Here is a 17,706-nt window from a genome sequence, read left to right as displayed (position 1 = left end):
GGTGGCAATTCTTACTTAAAATGTTAATGTACAGAATAACTCTTCTTGTTCTCTTTTACGTCTTTCAAACTGTATGGGTGCCTTTAATATTTTCACTTTTTTTTCTTAGTCAATGACTTCTTACAGCTTTCTACTACCCCTTTCTTCCCTATATCTGTTTGTCAGTGGTCCATTTATCTATTTAATTTGTGGCATAAAATTAAGCTTTAATTTTATTTTTATTATTTTGCTTCATCTTAAGCATTCAGGGTATGTTACCAGGATATGAATGGAATAGAATTGATACAATCCCTGCTGTTAAAGCGTTTACATATTTTAAGGGGACATGACAGGCAAAATACTCTTTAATTGGCAATTGGTATCTCACGCTTTTTTAAAAAAGTGGCTTTTTTTCCTTTTCTTTGAAATAACTTCTTTTCCTCCTAAAACAGGACCAAGAAGTTTCCAAGATCAAAGGTGTCAAAACCCCCCACAAAACCAGGAGGGTTTGAGCCAAGTGTTAGGGAGTAAGCAGTCTCTTTTGAAAGCTGTGGCTTTCTCTTCTCCTCCCCAGCTGGATGACTCTCCCAACTGGCGGTTCACCTAGGGTGGTTACCTCGCCCCCGCCCTCCTGCACTCTCTAGGTGCTCCACCTCCCCCTCTCCCAACGCACTTGCCACGCAGGGAGTCCTGGGGTGAGAATGTCATCCTCTTATTCCCTTAAGGCCGCAGAATCTATTATCTGTAGGTGTTTTGTTTTGTTTTTTAAAGGGAGAAGGAAAAAACAAAACAAAACAAACGTTTATTCTGGACCGTACATCAGCGTTGGCTAACATCCTTCTCGCTCCTTCGTCTTTACCCGGAAATTTCCAGGCAGGGCAGACGGGATCAGATCGTGTGCCACTGATGCATGATGAGCACCTGGATTACTATGTTCTTGGTACCCACCCCTCCCCCCACCTTAGCTTGTTCTTTTAAAATTTCTTTCTTGAAGCCCCTCACCTCCTCCTTTAGTTTTTTTAGGTCTTCCTTTTAATGCTAAAGCTCTCCCTAAGCTAAAGGGACTGCAGTGGGACGCGGGGCCATCCCAGACAGTGGGGGGGTGGGGTCTGTCTTAAACCGGGTCTCCCAAAGCGCTCCACCTGCCCTTATCGATTGGTCTGGGGATACCTGAAAAGCAGAATGCTCTCATTCGAGTCTCTCAGCCCCCGACCCTTACTGTTTTGAGAACCCCTGGGAGGGGGGCGCAGTGTGTGAGTGTGAATGTGTGTGTGTGTGTGTGTGTGTGTGCGTGCGTGCGTGCTGGTGGGGGGAGTCTCTCTAGCCCCCTCAGCAAGCCCCCGCCCCACTGCTTGCAGGTCCAAAGTTAGAGGAAGCACCCGGGGGCGGCAAGAAGGGAGGCAGAGAGGGAGGGCATACTCAAGGAGGCTGGCCGGCTTCCCTAGGGAGGATGGGGAAGGAGAAGGGGAGAGGAGAGGAAGAGGAAAGGCGCAGGGCGCGCTCGGAGAAGGAGGGGCGCAGCAGCAGCTGCTGGAGGAGGAATACAGTAAGGTGTCTCCCCATAGCCCCTCGCCCCGCCGGCTCCCGGGGACGCACCAGGCAGCCAATGGCTTTGCAGAGGTGTACAGCAGATGGCGTCCGACTGCGCTGTTCCTTCCTCCCTCTCCTCCTCCTCTTCTTCCTCCTCCTCCAGTGCTGAGGAGCCCGAGTCGCCCGCGGGTTGTCAGACGCTGGAATGGGTGGTCTCCCACTACACACCACCATCTTTCCTCTGCTAAGGAAGCTCGGGGCTCCGCGGCTCCCACTCGCTGGGCAGGCTCAGGCTAACAGGGTAAGTCGTGGCTCTGGATGAACCAGGGAGAGGATGCAAGCAGCCTAGGGTTGCGGGCACTCGGGGACCAAGAAGCAGAGACTTTTTCCTTCTATCCTATGGTGTGTTTTTTCCTTTTCTTTTGCCGGTTTAAAAGAAAAAGAAAAAGGGACACAATGCATCCCCGGCTAAACACCCAGGTTAGGGTAACTTGGAGAGCTACTTCTGGGTCCTCTGAAAAGCAGAAGGGTTCCGAACCAGACTGAAAGCCCTTTGATGGGTGGCTTGTGCATCACACTGGGAGCTTGGGACAGTCAAACGATGTGACTTCATTCAAAGACTTGAGTGTCTGGGCATCCTGAGGAGTTAGCCTCTAACCGTGCTGGCTTCGAGGTAGCTTGCTTGAGCTCGATGTGCTGCATGGTGGTGGGCAGACTAATTTTTATTTTCCTCTCCGAAATACTTGGCAATTATAGTTGAAGAAAACTGCTATCTCAGCCAGAGCCATTAGAATAGAGAGAGACTGATATTTTTGTCTGTTGAACAGGTAGATTGAGGTGTTCTCCTCTGATAAAGGGCAGGGGGGAGTCTGAAAGAGTGTGTTTTAGTCAGGTTCCCTGAAGGATATTCAAACAAGCCAAGAAGTTTTGCAGTTTTCTCTAATGTATCATTTAAGTGTCACTACATTGCAGCAACAGTTTAGAAGTCGACTAAACCTAATCGAGGAAGGGGACCGACGAATAGGATGGGAATGGGATGTAGTTATAGCATTTCATCATATTAGGAGAAAAATGGAATCCCATGGAAATGTGAATGGTGGGAGGATTCCTATCTACTTAATCCTAGTGAATCTACTTTTTTTCCTGGAACACCTCACAAAGTTTACAAAAGATTCAAATAAGCTTATAAAAGAGCACTTTGCTAGTGAACTATTTACTTTGTGCAGTTTTTTTTTTTTAATTCTTGGAGAGGGAAAAAAGTTTTTCTTTTTGAATCTTAAAATATATGGTTCCACTTATGCATCATTCTTAAGAACAAGAAAAAAAAATAGAATGAGGTAGTCTAATTTACTATTCCCCACCAAACACAGAAGCTTCTCTGAATCAGTCTGAAAGCGATCTGTTTAAAGACTACTATAACACAATTTTAATATAATAGGGTTCAGTAGTAGTTACACTTTTAAGGATAATACGCCTCTCACGAAAGCTGATACTGTTGCCTGAATTGTAATTGTTAATTAATTGTTAGAAAAAGTGGCCAAAAGCTAATTTGCAAGTCTTTACTTTGAATAAGATTTGTGCTGGTTTCAATCTCAACATGTATCTGCAAGGCTGACTTCTATTTCTGTCTTCTACACATGTAGCTACTCTGCATTCAATAAATATTCCAATAACAGCAACTAATTCAGTTGCCCAGTAAATCAGTTTGTGTTTTTTGCTGTTGTTTTGGGGGAGAGGGGTGCTTAGTTTCCATTTTCAGGCAATAGTTGCATGTCAGAATGATTAATTTATCTCTGAACCAGTGTCAAGGATGGTATAAGTTCAGTTGGGTAAGTATAAGGCATCTAGTCCTCTGGAATATCCTTTTGTGTCCTTTCCAGTGGATAGTACAACTGGTTAAAACTTCCTTAAATACATCATGATGAAGGCATTGACTGAAGAAAAAAGTTTTATTAAATAGTAAATTAAATGCTGGATATTACAGGGACATTTTCATGTGTTATGGGAAAAGTTAGCATTGATAGTGGTGAATAGCTCTAAAGAAAGTCTATCTCAAAGCTTTGCTATACTGTTTGATACCATTAATAATGCTAATCTGATTATCAAAATTGTGAGAAATTCAACTTTAGGCTATTTGAAGTTGCATATTTTACAGATTATATGTGGTGATTTTGAATATAAGATTGTCTTCCTGCCGTCAGTCCATAGTCCCCTGACCTGCCTCCTCCCAATGACTAGTTTTTCTTTATTCAAGGATTGTAAACTAATGTTAGTGCAAGATTAAGTCAAATAGAATTAGAAAGGTAAATTGAATACAAAAAAGAAAGAAAAAAGTGTAACACATCTAGAACCCAATAGAAATGGAGTGTGTGTGCATATATGTGTGTGTATTTATATACACATGGGTTATACTTTAGATTATCTGTTGTAACTTGGCATCACAGAAAATTTAATAATCAGTAAACTTTTCTTCTACTCAGGGTTTTATGAAGGTTAATAAATGTATTAATAAATGCATGTATATCCTTAGTGATTTATGGTATAGCTTAAGATACATTTTAGGCATAGACATAAAATGACTTCTTTTTATATGGTTAGATTTTTATAGCTTTTTTGGAACATTAATAGTACCTTTAATTTAGTATCAAAATTAAAATTTGAAAAACTGTCTTTCAAATATTCCTTAATTCTCAGCCATTAGTTTTAAAAGAAGTTTTGAGATAAGGAACACAATGATTAACTTAGATATCTTTATTTCTTCCCCAAAATACAGTCCCAACTTATGTAGAAAGTATGAGCAATCATAAAAATGAAGTATGTTAATCTTACCTTTACCTAAGAACTTTAGAAAGATTGATGAGTATAAAAAATGTTTATATAAAAAATAAAAAACAGTTGCAAGGGACCTCATACATGGTAGAATCTAGAGCCAAGAGAGATTTTAGAGATCATCTGGTCCCCTCCATTCCCATCCTTTTTATTTTATAAATGAGGAAGTTGAGACTTAGAGAGGTCATGTGACTTGTCGAAGGTCACAACAGTGGTAAGTCGGTAGCAGATCATTTAGTTCAATCCTCTTGTTTTGTAGAGTAAGAGAAATTGAGGTAGGAGAAGAAAAGTCATAAAATAACAATAACTAACATTTATATAACACTCTAAGCTTTGTAGAGGGCTTTACAAGTATTATCTCATTTTATCCTCATAGTAATCCTAGGAATAAAGTACCATTATTTTACTCATTTTTCAGATGGGGAAACTGAGATAGAAGTTGTCACTTATCCAGGGTCACAAGATTAGTAAGATTCTGAGGCAGGATTTGAACTCAGTTATTACTAACTTTGGGTCCAACTCACTATTCGTTGCACCATTTAACTACTCAAAACCACAGAGATGGGCAGTGGAAGAGCCAGGATTAGAACTCTACTTCTGAGGGCACTGCTGTTTTCTGTGTGTGGTGTATGTGTGTGTGTGTGTGTGTGTGTGTGTGTGTGTGTGTGTGTGTACTACATATACATACATATAGAGGTTTTTTATTTAAAAAGAACTCCATATAATTTTGTTTCTAGTATCATTAATGTGATTGTTATCGAATATTTAGGATCATTTCTGAAGATTTTATTTTTGGAAATAGCTCATCTCCAAAGGCTCTAACAAAATTTGCAGAAGTAGAAGAGGGAGGTGGAGAGTTTCCAAGGTGAGTTGTTGGGGGAACCCTTGGAATAAAAAATAAATCATGACACTTTAGCTCAGTTTAGTTATAATTCAGAAAACTCAGCAGGAGTCCAGTAATTTTGATCACAAAACCCCACTTTGCCAAAGCTGTGACTTCGCTACTCTTTGTAACTTTTAAAGACTAGACATTAAAGTAATAACATCTTTTCAAAGTTTGAATAGCATGTTGACTCATCCTAGTGAGTTAATAGTCAAGATGACAAATGATACAATGTATTAAATACACTATCCTGATAAACATGCTAAATGATCCGAAGTAGTGACAACTGAAATACCTGGAGGAGAAAAGAACAGCTCTATTAAAAAGAATTTCCAGACATATTGGACTTAAACGCAGAGTAGAAAACATTTGAATAACGATGTAATGTTACAATACCATTAGGCATCAATGTGACTCTTGGGGGAAGTCTTTGAATTTCTGAACTTGAAATGCGTATGAGCATTTTACATTTGAAGAAGAAAACTTCTTACTAGTTATACAACTATAAAAGAAGCAGCTGTATTTTTAATGCTGCAGCAAGTTCCTAAATATAACATGGGTCCCTAATTTGGAGCTGTTAACAGGATTAGTATCCAAGTGATCATTAACATGTTACACCTGTGCAAGTGAGGAAATTTAGAACTTAGTTCAATTCTAGACATTTGCTTCTGCCAGTTCAAGTGGAACCAGGGGTCTGACAGATGTGTAATCTTTGCCCCACCTTCTCAAAGATGATAAACATTTTACTCCCCTCTTTTTATTCTCCATTAATTGAGATTGTTTTGTTGTTGATTTTACTAGAATTTTTATTGGCAGTTATTTGTAAGAATTAGAGTTGTTAGGTGATAAAACTGCCTGGTGGCATCTTATGGTTCTTGATAAAATAAGAAACATTTAGAATTCTGGGTGTTCCTTTTCAGTCCCCAGCTGTGCTCTATAATGTGGCTTAAGCAGGTAAAATTGAGGTGAATAGATTCTGAATTTTTATAGGCATGTCCCCCTTTGATGCCTTATTGGACACCCAACATGTGGTTTATTATGGGATTTGTAGTATTAGTGCATTCGGGGGAACATAAGAAAGACCGTGAACACTAATTACTGTGGTCTTTGGTAGAATTCTGCAGTAGACCTGATATTCTAGATGTGGAGATCCAGAAATCCTGGAGGGAGAAAACTAATTACAAGACTAAGGAGGTTATTCTCCAGCAATTGAGATGATTTCTGTTTGTGCCATTGTATAGATGCTTTAATGATATTACCTTACATCTTTTGTAGCACTCTTTACTTGACAAAGTGATTTACATTATCTCATATGATGCTTATAGTTTTCCTTCCTTAGAACACAAATTGCTTCCATTTTATAGATGAGAAAACTTAGATACAGAAAGGTTCAGTGATGTGGTCAAAATCACAGCGATAGGAAGAAGAGAAGCTGAATTTTCAGGCTCCAGTGATTTCTAGTCTGTTATGTTGACCAAACTATTTTAATCACTGAATTTTTACAGATTAAACATACATAAGTTGACTACACTCTTGGTGAAACCGGATTTGATATAGCAGTACATAGATCATTCTTCAAAATATTGATGAAAGGAAGAGGAAGGGGAGGGAGGGAGGAAGGGAGGGAGGGAGGGAGAGAGAGAGAGAGAGAGAGAGAGAGAGAGAGAGAGAGAGAGAGAGAGAGAGAGAGAGAGAGAGAGAGACAGACAGAGAGACAGAGAGACAGAGACAGAGAGGGAGGGAGGGAGGGAGAGAGAGAGAGAGAGAGAGAGAGAGAGGGAGAGAGAGGGAGAGAGAATATGAGACTATATCGTTGCCTTGTTCTACTTATATACATTAGGATAAGCAGTTGATTAGTGTTCCTGGATTGTGTTAACTGCCACCTCATTACTTCCACATGAATCACATGGTTGAGAAAAGCTCTAAACCTTGTGGCAATTAAACTCACTGTGATGCAGGGTCCATTTGCTTCATTCTTAATTTGTAATTTACTTTTGTTGATTAATTTTTAAATTTATTTTCACCAACAATACGTTTACTTTATAGATCCGACATTGTATTTGTGTGGATACTCTCTTTAAGAATCTTATACTCAGTTCTTTTTAAACCCCATGCTTACCTGCTCTTCTGACTTTTTCCATGTTTTCTTGTAAATCATTCATGGAACAACTCACCTGTCTTCCTTTTGAATTTTTGGTATCTCAGTTGTACTCAGGTCATTTATAGTTTGTGTCCCCAAACACCTCCTTTTCTAGTTATGCATGTACTAGATATTCTCCTTTATGCCACCTTGTATAATGTATATTGTCTTTAGTGACATTTAGCCTTCTTATATTTCATTATACTTCTTTCAATTATTACCTTTTGGGTCGTATGTTATTTTAATCATTTATGTACATTGTGTCCTATGTTTTGTAGCCATACGGCATATGTAACTCGATAAAAATTACGTTTAAAAGATGGGCATTTTGGCAATAACCAACTCAGTATTCCATCCAAATATTTTTCCCGATTCTGGACCTAGCTCATTGTCCATTTGTAGTACCTGTCCAAGAGAAAGATCTCTCCCGTTATGATTTTTGTTTAGTCATTTCAGTGGTGTTTGACTCTTAGTGACCTCATTTGGAGGTTTCTTGGCAAAGATATTGAAGTGATTTGCCATTTCCTTTTCTAAATCATTTTGCAGATGAGGAAACTGAGGCAAACAGGGTTAAGTGACTTGGCCAGCATCAATAAATGTCTGAGGCTAGATTTGAACTCATGAAGATGAGTCAAAATTACGTTTATTATTGATGACAATAGTTAGGATTCAAGTTTGTCTAAGGTAGTACACTTCAAAACTAGGAAGAGCTCCCTGTCCACTCACTACGAAGGATGGTTCTAGTCACTTGGAGGTGGGGATGGATGGGAGGAAATGCTACAATTTGGAAGTCAATGATTTCTTCTGCTAAAGTTGCGCATATCTTTCTGTAGATCTGTAATTTTCATGGTGTTAGCATCTCCTGGAGAGGTATCACTCATGCACATTAGATTACAATCTTTTTAAGAAGTCATGTGACTCATGGTCGCATAGACAATATGTGTTATAGGCAGAGCTCCAACCCAGTCTTACTCTCTCAGAGACTGACTCTCTGCTATGCCATGTTACCTTTTTCAACATACAGGGTCATAATCTATATCTAGAAAAAAAATTAAATTTTAACACGAGACAATCTTAGAAAATGACTTTTATTATAAGAATTTCTTTTCTAAAGTCTCTGTAGCAGTGTCACAATTGCTCATCACATGGGTTACAGCTTACTTAAGCCCACCTTAGCTGCCCAAACTTATTTTCCATTATTTTGTAATGCTTATTTTCAGTCAGATCTATTTTCTTGTTGTTCCTCACATCTGTCACTTAGATACCTTTACTTATTTTTGGAATATACTTCTTTCTTCTTTATTCAAATTTTACCTGTTTGTTAAATCCCAGCTTACCTCATCTCCTTCATAAAACCTTTGCTGACTAATTAATATTACCCACACTGATCTCTCTCCCTTGTTGGATTCTTAGAGAACTTGTGGACTGTACCTCACAATTAGGCACTTGATTGTTAAGTGTCTTATATTTTTCTCAAATTGCACATTTGTGAAAGGGTAGGAACCATGTCCTGCCACCTTTTTGTAACCTTCCCAGGGCTCAGCATATGGTGATCAATCAATGTCAGCATGTTTTTTGAATGCCTCCTATGGACCACGCACTGTGATAGGCCCTTGAGACAAAGATAACAGTAAAACTCTGCTTCCACTAGATGTGACTGTACAGGTGTGAACAACAACAAACTGTGTCTAAGAAGCGGATGGTACTTCAGAATCGACTTAGGTATGCTGGGGTAAAAGTAGAAGCCTTGAACAACACACCTGAGAATCCTAACGAGAAAGAGACAGAGACAGAATAGGGAAGAGAGAGAAGGGTAGGGGTGGGTAGAGAAAGGAAGGGACAGAGGGACAGAGACAGAAAGAGATAGGTTGGTGCTTTAGAAGAGGCTCTGGATAATGGCAGCTAGCTTAGAGATCTATCAAGCAATGCTTCAAGAGCTATGGGTCTGTTCCCTGAACTCTCCTCTCAAACCAATGCTTCTTAAAAAGCCTAGGGCCCTAAAGTCTGAGTCTCCCTTGCCTTTCCTTATGTCTATAGTGATAGAGTTTCTGTCATAGCGTAAATATCAGGACTAGAAATATGTCCTGTTGATAATTGAGTGGTTCCTCCTCTCCCTTCTTCATCATTTTATATCACTCAGTCACACATGAAGAGATGACCCTACTCTTTGCTAAGACAAACTTTTCTCCCTGCACAGGCAATCCAATCCTATCCTACCTCCTCCGATAGATTACACCCTTTGTCATCTCCACTCGATCATTTGTCTTCTCTCTATCTGTCCCTTTTCTGGCTTCTGACTTATTGCCTACAATCGTGCCCATGTCTTCCCAGTTCTCAATAAAACCCACACTTGATTCTTCTAGCCTTGCTATCATCCTCTGTCTCTTCTGCCCTTGATGGCAAAACTTCTTGAGAAGGCCATCTACAGTAGAAACCTCCACTTCTATTCTTAACCCCCTACAGTCTGACTTCCAGTCTCACCAGTCCTCTGAAGCTTCTCTCTCCAAAGTTACTGATGATCTTCTAATTAATTGGCAAGTCCAATGACCTTTTTCTCAGTTCTCATTCTTCTCAACCTCTCTGCAGCCTTTGCATTCTTCACCACCTTCTTCATACCCCATCTTCCTAGGCTTTTTTCTCCTGGTCATCTGACTGCTCCTTTTTTGCTTTCCTTGCTCCATCTTCATCCATGTCCTGCCCACTAACCATGGAGATCCTAGAGGACTCTGTCCTTGCTCTCTTCTTTCTTGCATCTATAATACCTCTCTTGGTAATCTCATGAGCTCCCAAGAATTTGACTATCATCTTTATGCTTATGATTCTCAAATCTGTGTATTCAGCTCTAATTTCTCTGCTGACCTTACATCTCCAACTACTTATTAGACATCTCAAAATAGATGTTCTACATACAACTTTAATTCAGCATATTGAGAACTGAACTCATCATATTTTTCCCCAAACTCTCCTCCTTTCCCTCCAAACTTGCCTATTACTGTACAGGGTACCACCATCCTCCCGGTCCCTCAGGTTCACAATCTTTACTCCTCACTATCTCACCCCTCATATCCAATCTGTTGCCAAGGCTTAAATGTCGTCTTTGTAACATCTCAAATATGACCACTTCTATCTCCTGATACTGCCAGCACCCTGGTACAAGCCCTCATCACTTCATGCTTAAATTATTGTAATAGTTTGCTTATTGGTCTGCTTTCTACAAGTCTCTCCACTCCATTCTGTTCTCTTCTCAGTCACAAAGCTAAATGATTTTCCTAAAAAACAGATTTGACTATGTCATCCCCTACTTAAACTCCAGGGGATCCCTATCATCTCCAGAATCAAATACAAAATCATATAGTGTTCAAAGCCCTTCATTACCTAGCCTTACTTCCTCCCCTCACTTTCCAGCCTTTCATACCTTACATCCCTCTACACACTATTCTGTCTATTTTCCCTGGAATCCTTCCTATTTCATGAGCAAAACACTCCATCTTCTGGCTCCAGGCATTTTCTCTGACTGACACATGTCTGGAATGCTCTTCCTCCTCCTCTGTCTCCTGGCTTTGTGGACTTCTTTCAAGTACCAACTAAAATTCTACTTTTAATAGAAAGTCTTTCCCAATCTCTCTTAATTCTAGTGCTTTCCCTTTGTTAATTACTTCCTTTTTTTCTGTATATAGTTTGTTTATACATAACTGCTTACTTGTTTCCTCCATTAGATTTTTCAGCTCTTTGAGGGCTAGGGCTGTCTTTTACCTTTCTTTGTCTCCAACACATAGCCTAGTGCCTGGAACACAATAGGTGCTTAAGAAATATTTATTAATTAATTGATTTGATGTTGTGACCATCATAATTGCCTTTAAGTACTTGAAGGATTGCCTTATAGAAAAGGTTTATGCTTATCCTGCTTGGCCTCAGACGACAAAACTAGAAACAATGGGTTAAAATGATAAAAAAGGTCAGATTTAGGTTAATGTGCGACTTTAAAAGGCACAATGGGTTCTTTATCAGTAGAAGTATTTTTATTTTAAATTTATTTGGTTTTTCAATTAAAAATATATTTTCTCCCTCACCAAAAAGAAAGAAAAAAACCAAAATCCTTGCAACATATACCATAATTGATTTAGCAATTCCTTAATTGATGAACGCTTCCTTAATTTCCATTTTTTTTTTTTTTGCTGACACAAAAAGTACAGCTAGAAATATTTTTGCATATATAAGTCCCTTTCCTCTTTCTTTGATCTCTTTGGGGGTATAGTCCTAATAATAGTACTATAAAGGGTCTGCATAACTTAGTAACTATTGGGGGATGGTTCCAAATTGCTTTCCAGAATGGTTGGATCAGGTCACAGCTTCATCAATAGTATATTAATGGGCCCTATTTTCCTTTGTGATTTTATTTTTTTCCAACTTCAACATTCTGATGGGTAAGAATTTCTGCAGAATTTCTATAACTTGTATTTCTTTAGTTATTAGTGATTTAGAATATTTTTTAAAAAATAAGGCTATTGTTGATTTGGATTTCTTCCCTATAGTAATGCTTGTTTATATCCTTTGACCATTTAAAATTATTGAAGATATCATACAGAGGTTGAACTAGATGTTTTCTCTAAAGTCCTTTCCAATTCTGAGATTGTCTGTGATTTGAGAAGTTGAAAATTTTATTGCTTGATAGGTTTTGACCATGGAGCACGTTGGGGTTTGAGTAGTAGCAAAAGGGGCAGTATAATATAATAGAAAAAAATTACTATACTTGGAGCCAGGTGCCCTGGGTTCCAATGTAAGCTCTGACACATGGTAACTGTGGGGTAACCATTTAACCTCTTAATCCCTTTCCTCATCTGTAAATTGGGGATAATAATATTTACAACAACTTCACAGAGTTGTTATGAAGAATGTACTCTGGAAGTCTTAAAGTTCTTTGTCAATGTGATTTGTTAGTCTGAGAAACAACATCCTAAGGGGTGTGGTTATTTGGAAAATTTGGTAATAGTCTTGCAAATTTGAAACTGACTTTTTATCAGTATATATTTTATCATATATATTTCTTCTGAAAACTTTAGAATGATTTATGAACATAACTTTATTTCATCACAGTATCAGGGGAAGGCATCTCCATTTCATAAATGGATGAATAACAATAACATACATTTTTAAGATGATTTATGGGTACATACCATTTTACATATATCATTTTACTTGACCTTCACAAAAAATCATCTAAGAAAGTAAAAAAAAACCCCATATATATGCATGTATACACACACACACATATATATTTACCATTTTCTAGCTAAGGATACTTAATATCAAAGAACTTAAGTGACAACCAAGACTATATATAGACTATAACTAGTCAGTGGTATGGTGAGGAAACAACCTAAGGATTCTTGACTTCTCATTTGATCCTCTGGATGGAACAATATTGCCTCCTATGAAAGCGTTATGCAACTTTAGCAAGTCATCTGTTTATTTCTAGATATTGGGGCCCAGATATTTCTAGATATTGCTAAGTAAAATGTACTTAATGTATGACACTGAGCGGAGTTATAAAAGCATCTTTCATTGTCTGTGAATAGTGAGCTCCATCTCTATCAAGGCCAGTATCATAGGTTCCATTCCCACTTAAGGTAATTAACTTCATTCTTTTCTATGCTAACTGCATTGAAAAGGCATACCTTTGAATGGGAGGCTGGGTAAGAGCAAATTACCGAATCAGTGCAAAGCTACAAAGCATGACTGGGAAAGTAAGATATTGAGAATGGATCAGTAAAGTGTTCATATAGAAAGGAAAGCATCATTTCTTTAAGTAAAAGTCTTACGTCCTAATGGAAGTGTTAATATATAAAATATTAAGTGTGGTTCACTTTTTGGTGTTAAATAAAAGGTTTATGACATCATAATCATTATGATAATATTTATAGAGAACATTAAGGTTTAAAAATTGCTCTCTCACTATATATGTGTTTGTATGTATATATGTATGGCCTTACTTGAACATGCTTATAAAGGTAAGAAGACCCAAGTTCAAATTTATGAAATATTTTGTAAAACTTAACATGGTATATAAACTATAGTAATAATTATTGTTATTATTAAATCTAAATATATTTTTAATCATCTACAATCATTTTCTAGTTAAGGATGCTGAATTAAGGAACTTAAGTGACAACCAAGGACATATAACTAGTCAGTGGTATGGTGAAAACAGCCTAAGGATTCCTGACTTCTCTTTTGATCCTTATGCTTATTAATGCTTACATGAAATATCAAACAAATCATTCTTGGAATTAAGTTGCCAAAACAGTCCCTTGGCTATATTTACAAAGATCTGATTCTTGCAGTTTAATCACAGATAGAATTTAAAAGTTGCAAAGTAGCTTACTGGTCATCCTTTCCAATAATCAATCAATCAGTAAACACTTAAATGTCCTAGGGAAATAAAGAGAGGCAAAAGACAACCTGCCCTCAAGATTAAAATCCAGTGGTGGAGACAACATGTGAACAAATATATACAAAGCAAGATATGTGCAGGCCCTAGAATTAAGAAGGGTTAGAGAAGGCTTTCAGTAGAAGATGAGATTTTAGTTGGGACTTAAAGGAAGCCAGAGAGCAGTAGGTAGAATGGAGTAGGTATAGCATTCCATGCATGAAGGATAGCCAAAGAAAATTCCCAGAGCAGAGAAATGAAGTGGAATAATGAGAAATTCCCAGAGCAGAGAAATGGAGCTCATGGAATAACCAGGAGGCCAGTGTCACTGAATGAAAGAGAACTTACTGGGGAGTAAGATATAAAAAGAATGGGAAGATAGGATGGAGTTAGGTTTGAAGGGCTTTGAATGCCAAATAGAACATTTTTGTATTTCACCTCAGAGACAATAGGGAGCCCCTGGAATTTATTGAGTGGGGGGGGGGTTGACATTAAATGCTTTAGAAAAACCACTTTAGTGGTTGAATGTAGGATAAATTGGAGTTGGGAGAGACGTTTGAGGCAGGTAGGCTCATAAGCAATAACTATTCAAAATATCACTTAATGTTAGATCTTTTGACGTAAGGTATTAGACCAGATATAAGACAGACTCCTACAATGATGTCTCCTTGAAAAGAAAAAAAAATCTAGTCCCTATTTTGAAAAAAATTACCAAAAATAGTTAGCATGACTGTTTGTTCAATACTTTCCTTTAAAAAATATTCCCTTTAAATTGTCACTTTTTGATTCCTTTCCCCATTTTTTCTTTATCTTTACAGCAAGGGTGATACATAAAAATTATTTAACCTTAAAGAAAAATAAGTATTTTAGGGGGTAGAAATTATGGTAGCACAGGAGACAGTGAGACTCAAGATGGTAGAGTGTAGGAGGTGAGAAAGAGTGAAGATAGTAATGCAGAAGACATTCCATCTAGGGTTCATTTATGTTGGATGAGAGCAACCTTTCCACCAGAAAAACTCAGCCTGTACCTTGGGAGTTGTGAAGAAGGAGGGATGGCAGATCTTGAGGGGAGGATATCACAGCTGATGAGAGGAAAGGTGGACTTGCTGTGGCCTGCTACGGGGGAAGAGGACAATGAGGTATGAGATGGGATGAGAGTTATTTTGGAACTGCTTTAGGGAGGGTATATATCCCCCTCCTGCTCCAAATGTCAATGTCTAGGAGAAAACTCAAGCTTCTTAAAAGTTTAATGATTTACAACTTTATTTACAACCACACATTCAATTTGAAAGATAGCATTTTTGAAGTCATAAAGTCTTTTCCATGTAGTTCAGGCACAAATGCCCGGTTTATCCATTTATGACTTCTTAATTTTTTTGATTGGTATGCTGGAATGCCCTCTCAAGCAAAGCCAACTAGAATACATTCACATGGCCATATATGGTATCCTGATTTCCAATATAAGTATTGCTGGTATTTTCTATGGAATTAGAGAGTTGCAAAGCGACTAGCCTCCTGTATTAACCTGGGTTTATTATTGGTTTTGTAAATTTAAAATATTCCAGAACTTTCATCTAATGAGAACTTAATCATCAGTGACCCTAGAAATTTTTAAAACTTAGTAGAGAAGAAAATCCTATGATTTGTCTCAGTAACAATAATGATAGTGATAAAACATGACTGAATATGTAGAGACTGACATCTCAAAATCAAGCTCAGCAGGAAGAACATATTTAAAACAATTAACATCAGCATAACGTTAGTTATAATGTGCACTTTCAAACATGTAAAATGGACCATAATAGATTTGGAAAGTATCCTAACAGAAAACCGTAGATTAACAATGGCTCATCATTCATTATAAGGCAGTTATAGAAAAAGTAATAATCCTTAATGAACATTTATAAAGACAATTCATAGATACTTGGCATAGGATAAGCAGGTAAAACACCCACAGAAATATTTTTGATTATGAGGGGACATCACTTCAAGTTATAGTAAAAGCTGATAAATCAGATTGGTAGACCGTGACCAAAAGTGTTTTCTTAATGGAGCTTATGAGGTGACTAAGATCTAAGAATGTTATCAAACGATCCACCATGAGCAATATTCACGTGCACTCTGCCAACAATATGTTGAGCAAAAAATAAAAATAAAACCCTTCCAAAACATTGAACAGATGGCTAAGTCATGCAGGTATCTTTTTTCTAGAAATGGAGGAATTCATAATAGCAATTCAGGACCAGGTGCTCACCCACCAGAAATTGTAGACAGGTTATCTTTAAGTAGCTTCAACTTGGGGCCTAATATATATTATGGAAAGAATTTATAGAAACTATATAGCATACTACTCAATGCAGCAAAAATGTAGCACCAACTTCATCAATGTCTAGCAAGATATGGCATGGTAGATAGCATAAAATATTAGAAATGTGCTGTCTGTCATACATGGACTGACCCACAAATTGTACTAAAATTAGAGATGTCAAAACATCCTTGAGAACTCAGTCAATAAACTATATTGAAACTGGAATTCTTCAAAGACCCAACTATTGCTCACAACTGTCCACACATAATATTGATTCATTTAAAATTTCAGGGCCTTTTAAATAGATGCTAACATGTCAAAAACTCAGAATATCCAAACTAAGTGCAATGGAAAAACTATCAAAATATAGAGACCTATTAGAAGAAATCTATGGGTACAGAAGAAGGCATATATGGCTCTTATCACCTTCACTGCTTGTTCATTGATTTTAGTCATATCTGACTCTTTCCAACCCCATTTGAGGTTTTCTTGGCAAAGCATGTTTTCCCATTTCTTTCTCCAGGTCATTTTACAGAAGAGGAACTAAGGTAAACAGAGTCAAGTGACTTGCCCAGGATGACATAGCTAGTAAGTGTCTGAGACTGGATTCGAACTCAGGAAGATGAATCTTTCTGTCTCTACACACAGGATTCTATATATTGTACCACCTAGCTGCCCCAACCTTCATGCTACTAGTAGTGGATTTTGCAATGAGACTGCAGTAGAGGAGCTAATACTAATATTTTTATTCAACTACCAAAAGCAATTATTTTATCCACCTCTTCAGTAGTCCTCAGAGCATTAAATATGCAAGAATAATGCAGAATAGCAACTTCTTATTAGATTGTTTCCATCTGAATTCCATTTGACAAGATGAGAAAAAACAATTTTTCTAAAATAATGATAATATTATTATAATGACCCAAATCTATGTAATACCAATATACTACTAATAAAAGCTATGCAATGCTAATGTAGTTGTAGAAAATAATTTTCTTACAAAAGCGCTGTGAGGAAGCTCAGAGTTAAGTATTATTATTTCCTTTTTAAACATGAAGAACAGAAAACTCAGACAGGGAGTGTCTAGTTAATGTCACAAACCTGGTGTCAGAGACAGAACTCAAAACCAAGATTTTCAGCTCCAAATTCAGTGTTCTCTTCATTATAGGATGACTAGTAGTTCCTTCCTTGTGTGTAACCTGAATCTTGCGTGCTATAAACAAAGCTCATTTTGTCTTCTTCTTTAGTCAGTAAAGACAGAACAATTGGTTTGCGCCCTTTCAACATTTCAAAAGGTTAGTAGAGACCATTATTAAATAAGCCTAGCCTTCTCCTGGATTGGCTAAATTATCCCTCTCTTTTTATAACTTCTAAAATTTTTGGTTTTCATTTTCTATGTACCATATGTATATTGTCTGATACGCACACATACATGTATATAAGCATATAAGATATATAACATTTATATATACATATACATATGCAATATAAATTGTACACATATATAAAATTTTTATATACACATAAAATGTATTTATCCATACATACACATATAAAATTTACGTGTACAATATACATATATGCATATTTATATATATACATACACACAT

General features: G+C 37.3%; 1 protein-coding gene across 1 annotated transcript in view; it reads left to right on the top strand.

Annotated features, from left to right (window-relative positions):
* Positions 1-1,600: 1,600 nt before the first annotated feature.
* The window catches only part of THSD7B (thrombospondin type 1 domain containing 7B), a 1,192,820-nt gene continuing 1,176,714 nt past the window's right edge, over positions 1,601-17,706 (top strand). The window contains exon 1 of the mRNA XM_072613204.1: positions 1,601-1,810. The gene's annotated coding sequence lies outside the window, so the exon portion shown is untranslated. The remainder of the gene's footprint in view (positions 1,811-17,706) is intronic.

This window comes from Notamacropus eugenii, chromosome 5 (genome assembly GCF_028372415.1).
Source record: "Notamacropus eugenii isolate mMacEug1 chromosome 5, mMacEug1.pri_v2, whole genome shotgun sequence".
NCBI lineage: Eukaryota > Metazoa > Chordata > Mammalia > Diprotodontia > Macropodidae > Notamacropus > Notamacropus eugenii.
This window is presented reverse-complemented; position numbering and strand designations above follow the sequence as displayed.